General features: G+C 37.7%; 1 protein-coding gene across 1 annotated transcript in view; it reads right to left on the bottom strand.

The window, feature by feature from the left end:
- Positions 1-3,020, bottom strand: part of LOC135771347 (leucine-rich repeat and fibronectin type III domain-containing protein 1-like protein) — a 150,125-nt gene extending 147,105 nt beyond the window's left edge. The window contains exon 1 of the mRNA XM_065281546.1: positions 2,497-3,020. The gene's annotated coding sequence lies outside the window, so the exon portion shown is untranslated. The remainder of the gene's footprint in view (positions 1-2,496) is intronic.
- Between the last annotated feature and the right edge of the window lie 11,094 nt (positions 3,021-14,114).

Here is a 14,114-nt window from a genome sequence, read left to right as displayed (position 1 = left end):
CTACTACAGTATTATTACAGTCTTAATAATGATAATGTAACAAATGAGACCAACAAGTCTTAAAGGTGTAGCGGAGGATTTTCTCTAATTTTAGAAAAATGCTGCCTTCTCTACTTTTTTAAAAAATGCAATTGCGCAAAACTCCTGATTGACAACTAAGAGGACCAATAGTCTTGATGATCCACCCGGAAAAAGAAAATCCTCTGCAATACCTTTAAGTCGCTCTGGTATGTTTGTAGCAATAGCCAACAATACATTGTATTTTTTTTTTGTCAAAAATCATTAGGATATTGTGCAAAGTTCATGTTCCATGAAGATATTTTATTTATAAACATCAGGTTCCTCTGCTGCCATATGTCGTATATCTAAGGGAAAGTTTAAGGTTTTTGCTTTTTATGTGTTTGCTTAATGTTTCGAACTAAGATTTTGGCCTAAAACCAAGTCAAATGGGTCATGTTTGTTTATTTAATGTTTAGAAGACTTTATTGAACATTTGGACACTACTGTGCAGAAAGCAAGCTTACAACCTGAAAAGTAAAGTCTATTAAAATGTCAAATCAATGTTTGTTATAAGCTTATAACCACATGCTCCTCCTCTGTGCGTTTGCCAGATCATTTTACAGCCAGTGTAGGCTCCTAAATGCTAAATTAAACACCAAAAGATCTTGCAAATCAATCAAATGCGAAGCCGGTTCTTTAAGATGCAGCATCATGCAGCAGATGAGATGCAGACAGAGATGAGAGAAAAATAGTCTCGCTGTGGTCGCCCTAGCAGATGCAGTGAGACCAGACTGTTCTGCCAGCCCAGTTCTCACAGTTAAATGATGACTTCTTAAACAGATGGTCATGCCATGTGCCTGTTATTAGGACGTGCTGGTACCAAATACAGCTTCACATATTTGTAAAACATGCCACATGGAAGCATAGATGCTACAGTCGTATATTTGCAACGCTATCATGGCAATTCGTACATATTTGACAAGGTGGCTAATTCGTGCGACCACATTCATACATTTTTGCACAATTTGCCCTGAAGCCTGTGATGTTGAGGTTATGGGTGGGGTTTCATTATTGTTTTTATGGCAATTGTACAATTTTGCACAATTAACTTCTTACGAATACCTACAAATTAGCCAACTCGTAAAATATACAAATTCTCGTGAGATCAGGCTGATATTTGATATTTACTAACATGTAAGCCTGCTGATATTAGCCACCAAACATCTATCCATTGGCATATAACCATGAATTTAAGGTGTATGTGGTTGGTTTGGGGAAAGTGCATTATTGATTCTTGTATTTTGGCTAACTGAATAGAATTTAAATTGATCCAGTCTGGCTGAAGGATTGGAATAACTTGTCACAGCCAAGTTAACCTCACATGGTTGAAATCTTATCTTGTATCACAGGATTTAGTCAATAAGTATGCTAAAATGGTGATCATGTTAAAAAGGATTAAAGAAAATAAGACATTTGTTGCTTGCGGTGACATGAGGATCAAATTATTATGGTAATGAAATATTTACCAGCACCTGACATGCATTCTGGCTACAGGAGCTATAAAGCACCTGCACTACAGCATCTTCAGGCCCACCATGGCCCCCTACCTGTGGCCAGGAATAATACATAATGAGTTTTGCAACTTGACATTCAAAACTCCTCCTTCAACGTTTGACATTAATCGATACCTGGCACCTATTTGGAATATATCACAATAAGCACGAAGATGGATACAAAACCATGATATTCTTTCTGCTTCAGAGCAAAAATGTACATCTTTCAAACCAGAATGTGTCGATGTATAATTTGAAAGCTACAAAATCAATGTTAGAATACAACTGAACGATGTTCAATAGTTCAAACACATCTCGTGTCAGATATGTGGCACACACGGATGATGGTGATGCGCACGAGACATCCACTTTTGGTCATTTGGCATTCAAATGCAAATGTAAAGTTGCATATAATATGCATATATGTATGTGTTAAAGACGTTTTGTTGATGAGGCTTGTAAAACTGAATTTTTATTTTATCCACGGACAGGACATCGTTATCGCAAAGAGCTCCGCGCATTTTTCCCCATAAATATTTCATACATAATTCAAAATCTTTACTTTAGACCTCCCGAAACACCAGACGAAGTCTTTGCCCCGTTGCAAGATGAATACTAACGCGATGATATTGAAGTGTATCTGCTTTTACAAATAAAGATGAGAAAGTGAGCTATCAAATTCATGATGGCTTTAGGAGAATCGTCGCTCTGGTGCATTGCTGACCATTACTCAGCATGCAGAGAAACCTTATTATTGCATCTCTTAACAAATTACAACAGTATACAATAACAATCACCACTTCTCTTTAAATCAGTCTGAAACCATCCACATGCAGACATGTTCTGATGTAAAGAAAAGGAGAAATAGTTGCAGCCAAATCTGCTTTTCCAATTAATTCAAGCATGATTTTCTCCCGTTGAGTCCTTAATAAGAAAAGGTTACCTGTATTTCCTTTACGATCCTCCTTTTCCTCTGGTGTGAAGTGACAGCTGGTGTCGGTTTGATGGGGATAGGGTGGGATCCCTCTAATTAAAGCAATATAATGGCCGGGGTAAAAAGCAGCTCAAAGCGCAATGGGTTCAAACTCCGGTAGCGGACTGTCGCGATGGCAGACTCGAATCAGTACGGTCCGCAATGTCTTTTCCTCACAGGTGAGCTTATGAAGAATATATTTTCATTTCTTCTCCCAAAGCGATTCGGGTACCTATGCCTTTACTTTTGCTCGCCCGCGCTTTGTAGAAATAGTTTCCATTCTTGTGCTCGACCCTTCCCAGGTGCGATGAATCAGATACCGAGTTTCCTTGGCTTTTCAGTTTCGCCTAATAATAAACAATACATATCCATAAGGTACTGAGGGTGCAAATACAATCCGTAAAAGGTGTAGATCCCGGAAAAGCGACCCTTTCGCAATATCATCCTGATAGATTGGTGAGTTAGGAGACAGATACGCACGAAGCGTCTGCTCGTCTTGGACCGTTGTAAAGAGTGGGCGTTATAGGGGGAGATCTTCACCGTTCACTCCCAGTCCGCATGAAACGCTCTTGCTCTACATACATACATAACATCAGGGTTTCTTTCAATATACATTTCACTTGGTTGTAAAACTTGTGACTTTGAGGTTGTCGTGAGAATAAAAGACACATACAGTGCTATCATATAAATGTATGGATATGTGGTGAGTAAAGTAAGTGTTTGAATAAACTACAGGAGTGTGAGTAAGTGTGTATGTGTTCAAAGTAAAAGAATAAGATTGAAGCAAGACCTGCCCATCATAAGACGGTTAATTAAACGTATAATTACAACGTGCAACTGCTCAACATTTACCTTGAGTGTGCGAGTGCACACGCGTGCCCGTTTTATAAGTGAACCGACATGCAGCAATATAACAACACGAGCAAAGGGGAAAGTCGTGCAAGCGCGCGCTTTGATTGGTTTCTTTGCGCAGGTGTCGTTTCAGCACCAAGGACAGCGCACAAAACCTCCAGTCGGCTTCTTTTATTGAGGATTCCTGTTTCCTAAGAAACTGTTTGCAAGATTTCTCTCTCAAAAACAAAGCGTTTTCTTTAGTTTATTCAAAGCCATCTGTATCTTGTTTTGAATATAATTTAACTCGTCAACCTTGCTTTGTATAATGGTGGCAAATCGGCTACAGGTAAACTTGCAGCTCAGTGTCACGAAATTTCGTGCTATAGTCACGTACATTTTTTATGCTTTTACCGTGATATTGTCACGAATTGGTTACTCAACTGTCTTGTCCTATTTTCTTACCATTGTCGCGTTGGTTTAGGGTTAGATTTACATAAAATGACATCCTTACTCAAACCTAACATTAACCCTAACGCCAGGCGACAATGGTTTAAAAATCAGAAAATAGAATTAAAAAATCAGAACAAAATGATTAAAGTGACATCCTAACGCAAACACAAAATCTAACCCTAAACCCAGGGGCGTTGCTAGACATAAAGCTCTACTGGGGCACAGGCCCCCAATTTTTTGCTGACATTTTTTGAAAGCCTGCTGTGTGCAAGAAGTGTGCAACACTTCTATACAACGTCCTTTGCTTAACCCACTATTCTACAGTGCAACAGTTACTGCGAAAGATACATATATACAAGTGTAATCTTCATCATACCTAACATTATTAACATGTTTGGAGGCATAAATGGCATAACATGTTTAGAAATAATGACAGCAGAGAAATATTTTCTACATTATACAATGATAGCAATGATTAATAACTTATTTTTACAAGAATATTTTTACAACAATATTTTAAGAAACCAGTCATTTTATGACTGCTATACTAAATAATCTCAGTCATAGTTACTGCTAACTGTTATGTAAGTTAGTGTCCTAAGTTAAATATTAGTAAACTAAATATTAATTTCATATCTCAAAATACAGAACAGTATATCACATACATCTGTTGATTTTCTCAGCAACGATGCAATTCTATAGACTTGACAAGAGGTTTTCCTGAGATTTGTCCTCTAATGTTTGAGACCTGACAGGGTGAGGCACAACTTAAACTCATCATCTCTCCTTTCTGCTTCCCTTACTCTGCTTTGCACAAAACATTTCTTATGTCCATCTACAGAAGCCAATAATGATCGAGTCAAAATAAGATTAGCATTATTATTTAGAAACTTACTTTATTTTCGTTATGCTTTCATAAGCACTTGCGTGGCGGCACCTTTTGAATGCGTTTGTGCGCGGTGAACGCAAACGCGCGCAGCCATGGATACGTGCGTGCACGCGTCAATGCGACCGCTACGTCGCTTTTACAAGCCTAAATCGGGTAACTACTTTGCATAAAGATCCGTTTTTGCCGCGATTGTCTTTGTAAAGGATTGCACTAGTTAACTGCAAAAATTTAAACTTGAGATTTACACCGGGGCACAAAAGATTTACACTGGGGCACGTGCCCCAGTAAAAGGGGTCTAGCGACGCCCCTGCCTAAACCGAACAACAATGGTTTGAAAAAAAGGAAAAAGTAGTTGAGTAACCAATACGTGGCAATGACACGTAAACAGACATTCGTGATACGCCGTACTGAAAAATCCAGCTGAGACTAGCATAAGCTGGTGAGCTGGTTTTAGCTGGTCTCCCAGCTTGGTTTTAGCTGGTATTGCTGGTGTAGCAAGCTGGTCTAGCTGTGTTTTGGTCACTTTTTAGGCTGTGTTTTGATCACTTTTTAAGCTGGTCTTGCTGAACATAGTTGGTCATGCTGGAAGACCAGCTAACCCACCAGCTCGACCAGCTTTGACAGGCTGGGAGCACCAGCTTAGACCAGCTACTGCAACCTTAAACCAGCTAAAACCACCAGCTTATGCTGGTCTCTGCTGGATTTTTCAGTAGGGCGATTACAAAAAAAACGCAGAAATTCGTTACAATACCACGAAAAAAAGAATAAAAAATTTACGTGACTATATCACGAAATTTTGTGAGACTGGGTATAAACTTGTGAGGGGCTGCACGATTCAACAGTGTATGAGGTGTTGTAATTCTTGAACGAAAACTGTAAGGATAACTGTATTACTGTATAATACACTGCAGTTTCTCATTTTTAATTTCGAAAGGAATTTTGATAGGCTGTCAATGTTTTATTTTTCATCATCTGGGAAACCAAAAGCTGTGAGAGTTATTGCCATTCTGTATTGTACTGTAGTTATGTTGTTACTGCCCTCTTAAATTTGAAAAATTTGGCAGTAAAAATTAGGTGACAATTTCTACTACTCTTACTACTATTATTATTACTACTACTACTACTACTACTAATAATAATAATAATAATTTAAAGAAACAATAGGGCTTTTCACACCTGAAATTGTTAACCCTGGGTTATTCTAAACCCAGGGTTAACGGAATCCTGGGTTATTTTTTTCATGTTTCACACTGTTCAAACTTAACCAGGGGTTAAGAGATAACCCTGGGTATTCATAATTTGACGTTTCACACTGTGCATTCCTAAACCCTGGGTCAGGAGTCTCCAACCCAGTTTCAACACACCTGTCTGTAATTATCAAGCCTTGATTAGCTACTTCAGCTGTGTTTAATTAGGGTCATAACATTCTAACGCTGCTTCGTTTCAAACTGCATGCGTTTGGCACCACAATGCGGGGTTAACACCACAAATGCGGTGCTAACCCTGCTCCAGAGCAGGGTTTCATAACCCTGGGTAAAAAGCGGTGCTAACACCGCTTTCAAATTACAGGTGTGAAACGCTCCCTAACCCAGGGTTAAAAGCGGGGTTTAGAATGAAGATAACCCAGGGTTAAGCGCAGTGTGAAAACCCCTAATGTGTAGGGTTTCAATGTGCATTATTACACTCATTGGAATGCTTAATTCTGATTGGCCAGTCACGACAATTGCAAGTTTGTAATTCCCAAATTACCCATTTTTACCTACATTTTAATTTAATATTACACAAAATTAAATAGAACTATTTATTTTAATAACATATATGACATTATATTTACAAATAATTAAACCAAATAGTGTGTTCGTGACATGTCTTGTAAGTAAACTGGTTTTCCTTGCAGAAGGTCTGTATTCATTAAAAATGAGCAATACACTATTTCAAATCAATATGTAATGTTTCTTACCTAGCTTAAGAAGTAAATAACTATATAATAGGCAGGATAATGTACAGTCATCCGGTTCTTGTTGCTTAATAAGCTCCTTCAGTGTGATATAAGACCCTTGTGTCGGATTCTGATCACACTGTTGGGGCTTATTTCCGCGATAACAACCCGCTGCCTATACATTATCCCTTAGGCCTACTAACAAAATCCTAAAACCACCAGCACAGTGTCATCCATTTTGTTCATTGTGTACTCACATTATCCCAAACATAAACGTTACATCTCATTGCGTTGCCTGTCAATGGACTCATGTCCGTGTTCATCTTTCACTGCTGTAGAAGTCATATGCTTGATTACATGCGGCATTGTGCAGACCAATTGGCATGACATCAAAGTATTGGAAGTGCAATTACACAAAAGCTCTCACAATACTTTGATGTTATACACAGATCTGTCTGCATAGCGCCACATGAAGTTAAACAGACCTCATGACAAAACAATGCATAATATAATGCAGAAGTACAGGCAACTTTGTTGTTGTTTCAATGTTACCAAATGTAATAAACAACTTCATTTAATTATCATCCATGAACAAAATTTTTGAATCCCATTGGATAGATTTCAATGAGCAGTAGAGGTGAAGACATCTCCCATCATTACATGCTCTTTCACTGTTTTATTACTTAGATATAGTGGTGAAAATTACATGTTATTTATATTGTATCTTCTTATTGTAACAATTTATCATGAGATCCCTTTCGGCAAAGTATGGTTATTGGGTGGGGGGGGGGTGCACCTAATATGACCTGCGGTAAATAACTGGGGACTCAAGATATCTCAAAAGAATAAAGAAAAGGGGATGTAAAGTCACACAAAATGGAAAAAAGAGAGACAGAATGCTTGCAGCAGCTCTCCTTAGAGACATTAAAAGCGATTGGCGGCTGATAAAAAGAAGTAGGAAAGTCGATAGGAGTCTGAGTGAGAAGAAGGCTGAAGGGCAAGTCTGAAATGCACAGAGGCGCTTTAGAAACAAAGCAGGTGTCCAAGAGTCCGATCACTGAATCAAAAAGACAGCAAGACAGGTACACATGAAACATTTCCTGTACCTTATAAATAATAAACATAACTGACAGACAGGAAATTGCAAAGAAATCCTGATTAAACATAATAATAAAATGTAACATGATGTGGGTTGTCACATGCTTTTTTGTGAGGTCAGTTTACTATGCATGTGATTAATTTAGCAAATCAATAACTTCTAAATGAATCATTTACAGTAAGTGCAAATAATCTTAAACAAAAATAAATAAGGTTGGTTAGATGATTACATACATATTATGTGATGTATACACCCACCTAAAGGATTATTAGGAACACCATACTAATACCGTGTTTGGCCCCATTTCGCCTTCAACCTTAATTCTACGTGGCATTGAATGTGCTGAAAGCATTCTTTAGAAATCTTGGCCCATATTGATAGGATAGCATCTTGGAGTTGATGGAGATTTGTGGGATGCACATCCAGGCCACGAAGCTCCCGTTCCACCACATTCCAAAGACGCTCTATTGGGTTGAGATCTGGTGACTGTGGGGGCCATTTTAGTACAGTGAACTCATTGTCATGTTCAAAAAAACAATTTGATATGATTCAAGCTTTGTGACATGGTGCATTATCATGCTGGAAGTAGCCATCAGAGGATGGGTACATGGTGGTCATAAAGGGATGGACATGGTCAGAAACAATGCTCAGGTAGGCCGTGGCATTTAAACGATGCCCAATTGGCACTAAGGGGCCTTAAGTGTGCAAAAAAAACATCCCCCACACCATTACACCACCACCAGCAGCATGCACAGTGGTAACAAGGCATAATGGATCCATGTTCTCATTCTGTTTACACCAAATTTTGACTCTACCATCTGAATGTCTCAACAGAAATTGAGACTCATCAGACCAGGCAACATTTTTCCAGTTTTCAACTGACCAATTTTGGCGAGCTCGTGCAAACTGTAGCCTCATTTTCTTATTTATAGTGGAGATGAGTGGTACACGGTGGAGTCTTCTGCTGTTGTAGCCCATTCGCCTCAAGGTTGTGCGTGTTGTGGCTTCACAAATGCTTTGCTGCATACCTCGGTTGTAACGAGTGGTTTTTTCAGTCAAAGTTGCTCTTCAATCAGCTTGAATCAGTCGACCCATTCTCCTCTGACCTCTAGCATCAACAAGACATTTTCGCCCGCATACTGGATGTTTTTTCCCTTTTCACACCATTCTTTGTAAACTCTAGAAATGGTTGTGCGTGAAAATCCCAGTAACTGAGCAGATTGTAAAATACTCAGACCGGCCCATCTGGCACCAACAACCATGCCACGCTCAAATTTGCTTAAATTGCCTTTCTTTCCCATTCTGAGGTTCAGTTTAGAGTTCAGAAGATTGTCTTGACCAGGACAACACCCCTAAATGCATTGAAGCAACTGCCATGTGATTGGTTTATTAGATAATTGTATTAATGAGAAATTGAACAGGTGTTGCTTATAATCCTTTAGGTGAGTGTTTTAAAGAGGCTGTGCTGCATCATTGAATAAATCATGGCTGTAGTGTGTTTTTAGGCACAACACAAAGTAGAGTCAATACAACCCCTTTATCCAAGACTTATTCACAATACAGCATAAGCTTCTTGCGTACCTTAAAAAAATGGTTACCACACACAACACAAATAATAAAGCAGCAAAAAAATATGTATTAACGCAACTTTCATAAGTTAAAATCTCTAAAATACTACCTTCCACGGGAAAAAAATAGTCCCTGACTTACTGCAACCAGCAACAGAACAAAATCATTGGGTGCAACAGTCCTAAGTGTGTTTATTGTATATAAAACAGCCATTGACCAATCAGAATGAAGGACTGGAACTATTCGTTTTATAAACACTGGTTTTATCAGTGACCTCGCAAAGCTTTTTAATTCTTCATAAAGGTACTGTAGTTGTCTCCTAAAGGCAGTCATAATCCAAAAATATACTGTGAAAAAATGCATGCAATCACTGTTGTTGTTGTAAGCCCCACTTTTTCATGACATTATCAGTGCATTGTTCTGTTGCGTAATGTGTTTAACTTTGTTTATGCAAGTTTAGGAAAGTTTCAGTGTTGTGACGCAGTTCACAGCGTGGGGCAGCCTTTGCAAATCACTCCGACAAAAATCGACACTGCAACTTTGCCTCGGGGAGTCATAAATATCAATCATTCGAAAACACAGGATCAGCGAGAGAGGACAGGTGTGTGTGAGGTGCTCTCTGCCGTATTAGTAATCTGTCTGAACAGTCTGAATCCTTAGGGGGAACATCTTGTCAGAACAGCTTTTGTTTTACATATAATACTCGCACTGCACCAGTCTTCAGATTTGCAGTCTGGAGCAAACAAGTTTGGTTTCTAACCAAAATCCAAAAAGCATTCATGTTTTTTTTTTCCATACAGCATCAAGATTTTTATATTTGTTGTAGTTATGAGAACCACTGTGCAATCAAATCATTATGTTTGCATTAAAACTCCTTCACGAGTGCTTTCTCATCCAAACCTCTTGCAATAAACACATTTCAAATTTTCTAATGTTGTAATTTTTCTCTTTAATTTAGTCATTAATGGTTTTAGGGATGCTAAAGCTGTTGGTATAGAGCGACGTGTGCTAAATGCTGAAGCAGCCACAGTCCCCTACTAGTAAGGCCTGTTGTTGTCAGCATGAACTTAACTACCCTATTGGATGCCATTCAGCTGATAGTTTCAGTGTACTGAAGGGCAGACTCAATCTGTGGTGCTGCATAACAAGACTTTCTTAAAATCCATCTGATCGTACAGGGATGCATATTAAGGCCAATACAATGCACAGTTGTTTGTGTACAATGTACAGTATGCCATGCATAGTAAAACACTATTACTACCCAGAGTATATGTTGGTAAACACATAACAATCTTTGAACGTTTATATTTTGGCAGGCATGATACAATGGCAAGCAAGCAATGCATCTGACACATATTTGCTCCCTAGTATCCAAATTTAGCCGCTTTGGCACTTCACACGACATTTAGATGCAACCTTCTAGTGGCGAATAGACTTTCGGTTTAAACATAAAACCACGGCAACATGAAAGGCAAGCTCATGGCACCATATGAACCTTCATCCTGTGAACGTTGATCATAGTGGAATGAATAAATAAATGCCAATGAATTAAACTATAAACAGATATGCATATATGACACAGAACTGCCAATACTGATTGTTTTAAATGGATGAAAGTTTTCTTGATAAATTTAAATAAGAAAGAATAAATAACTTTCACCTTGCACAGCGTTTCAATTGGAATACACAGAAATACATCACTTAGTCAGTGGATCGCATGCGACCAGTCCAATTTGTAATACTTCCAAAGCTTTTATTTGAAATGTTTATTAAAAATCCCAATATTCCTGCCCCACCAAATAATTTTTAAACTTGGAAATCATGCACGTCGTTGACAATATCACCCAGTCGTGCCATTTTGCTGCCATTCTTAAAAAGGGTTTTACCAGCTATAAAGGCATTCAGTTTTAGTACTTTGATGTCAGCGCTTACATGAAATGTCATCTTTCCAGACACTTTTCAAGGGACGGAGGTCTGTTTGAGGTACTAAAGACCAAAGACATAAAGACAGTAATCATTACTTCAGGGGATGCTTTGTCCTTTCTCAATTTCCTCAGCAATGCCCAGTTTGATGCTCTCAAAGCATCTTATTTTTTTTAAAGCCCATTGTTTCCATAAGGGTTTATCCATGTCCTCTCATACAATCCATTTATGTAATCACGGATTCTTTCTAAAAATATATCTACTTGTTCTTGAGGCTCAATTGTTAGAACATTGTGTTAGAAACTGCAAAAATTAAAAGATTTGATTCCCAGGGTTAAAATGTATAAGTTGAATGTACTGTAAGTCACCTAGGATAAAATTGTTGATTAAAGGGCAAAGTACAGTCCATTTTTTACATGTACGCAGTGCCGGCACCAACCGAGCGCTGATGGGGGACCTCTGAAATACAGAGGAGGGTGATCACATGAATGCATATAAAAAATACATACAGCTTTGGTACCTTTCTTAAAGGTGACAGAGAATGTAAAAACTTTTTTTACCGTGTCTTAGTTGAATAACGGTAGTCTAATCACATTCACGAACATACGAAAAGTGCAAGACATTCTGAACATCTCCGTTTTATAGAAATTCCTCCCTTCGAAATGTCTGCCAGAAAATGGTCCAATCTAAACAACGGATACGCTACATAAAATGCATTTCACTTTACCCCACTCTCATTCAATTCCCTCCCCTTCAAAATAATTTGCATACATTCAGCCTCTCGGCTCCAACCGGACGTAAATTGCAGAAGTGTTTGCGAATTTCAAGGCGAGTCGCGTTCCGAGGTGTTCTCTTCTATCTGTACATTTTTGGTCTCAAATTTTTAATTTCAAACGTACACCAACGGAAATGGAAATGACACAAATATTTTACGTGGCACTCAAAGAGCCAATGAGCTTTTGATATCACTGCCGTAAAGTAATGTGTCGTAAAGCTTCTTGAGGCAGAATATTTGAATTTACATTAACAAACGTGCAATCTGACTACGGTTGCTGATAAGAACTCACATCAAGATCGCTGGATAAAGAGCTGAATTTGGATCTGTTCCTCGCAATCGTAGGAATTTTTTAAATATGTCAATTACAGCAAATGAATAAAAGTAACATCTTTTGTGAATTTATGTTGTATTTTGTTGTAATTATCGCTTAGTAGTAATAATAATGTATTGCATAGAAGACAGCAGGAGAAAATCATGGCAAACAAACTAAACATAAATACAGAAATGTTATTCATTTTGAAGTTTTAAAATGTTAAATATTGTGAAATTCTCTGAATATCATAATCATTTCATTAGGTAAATGGGTAAACTGTCTTAAATAAATTTGTCAGAAAATATGACTGAAAACATGTCATTAATATGAGTAAGAAACCCCAATGCCCGCGATTTTAATATTTATGAATAGGAATAACTTACGTACAAATTTGTAAGTTTGTAAAGCTGTAAATACGTAAATAAAAAAACGTCGATATTGTACGTTTCAGTGTGTTTTAAACGTAAGTAAATGTAAGTATTGTACAACCACACTGAAACATAAAAATACACACGTATTCTCATGAGATCACGTTGGCTTTACAGACCCAACCAATTTTTTTTTTGTCTACATGTCACATCTCAGAACAAGAATAAATAACCTGTTCGATCATTTTATGTCACCTTTAAATAACATTGCACCATTGACCTACTAAAATCAAGTTGAAAGTCTATTGCACAATATTTTTATTATTATTTAAAGTTGCCATTTTCAGTTACCTCAAAATAGCAAGGCACCAACAATGAAAAATAAATCACTGTCCTGTTCGATTAGTGTTTGAATCATTTAGACTGTAGCTTTGCTCTGGTACTAATCCATATATCTCAAAAGCTTTACTGTTGAAATGCTTTGCACCCACAGCCCTACAGTATGTAGCGTGGCAAGTGCCAGATGGTTTAGTGATCCCCGACTGATGCAACTGTGCTGCCCAAACATAAATGTTGACCTCTAAACACAATCCCTCTCAGATGAACAAAGACAAGAGGGTGGAGAAAAACTACTGTAAATAATTATGTTGCACAACTCAACACCAACAATTACTGGTTGTTTTAGTTTGGTTGACAAAAAAAAAAGAAATGCACACATTATGCTTATAAAAAGCTTTCCCTTCCCTGTAAACGGCACTGCTAATAGAACATTTATGCAGTGCATTGCTATCGTGTTGTTCGTGTTGTGAGGCAAAGCAACACCAGATGTGCAGGCTGGGGTGCAACCAAACAAAAGCTTTCAGCCATGGTGTAACACATCTACAACCTTGGAATATTTTCTTACTTGACCCAGTGTGATATTTCTTCACAAGTTCACCCTATCAGCTGTAATGTAGAGGCATTGAAAGCATATACATATCTGTATTGCATAACGTACACCGTACCATGGTTAAATCATATTGATATCGTATGTAATATGAGGTCATTTCCTAGACTCAGGAATTGAGATGATAATATGAAAAGCAAACCTCATTTTAGTGATCTGATTCAACGGTTCCAAATAAAATTATTGCATTTCTGCAGTGGGGGTGAGCAAAACCTTATATCACAGTATGAGTAATGTATTGGTAATTGAATATAACTGTAATTGTATATTATGCCACATTTTTTGGTGGGAAATTCAACCCAAAAATAGTTTATAAAGCATTGGTAAAGCATACAGTAATTGGGTAGTAATGAAAAATAACATTTTGTTATTAACACCTTTTTTTCCCATTTATATATATTTCTTAACTGTTTCCCGTCTCATATCCTGAACACCTAAGTTTACTTCAATATTTTTGATGGAAATTGTAATCTTTCATGA

The sequence above is a fragment of the Paramisgurnus dabryanus genome, chromosome 8 (assembly GCF_030506205.2).
Source record: "Paramisgurnus dabryanus chromosome 8, PD_genome_1.1, whole genome shotgun sequence".
Lineage (NCBI taxonomy): Eukaryota > Metazoa > Chordata > Actinopteri > Cypriniformes > Cobitidae > Paramisgurnus > Paramisgurnus dabryanus.
The sequence above is the reverse complement of the archived record's forward strand: the minus strand, read 5'-3'. Positions and strand labels throughout refer to the sequence as shown.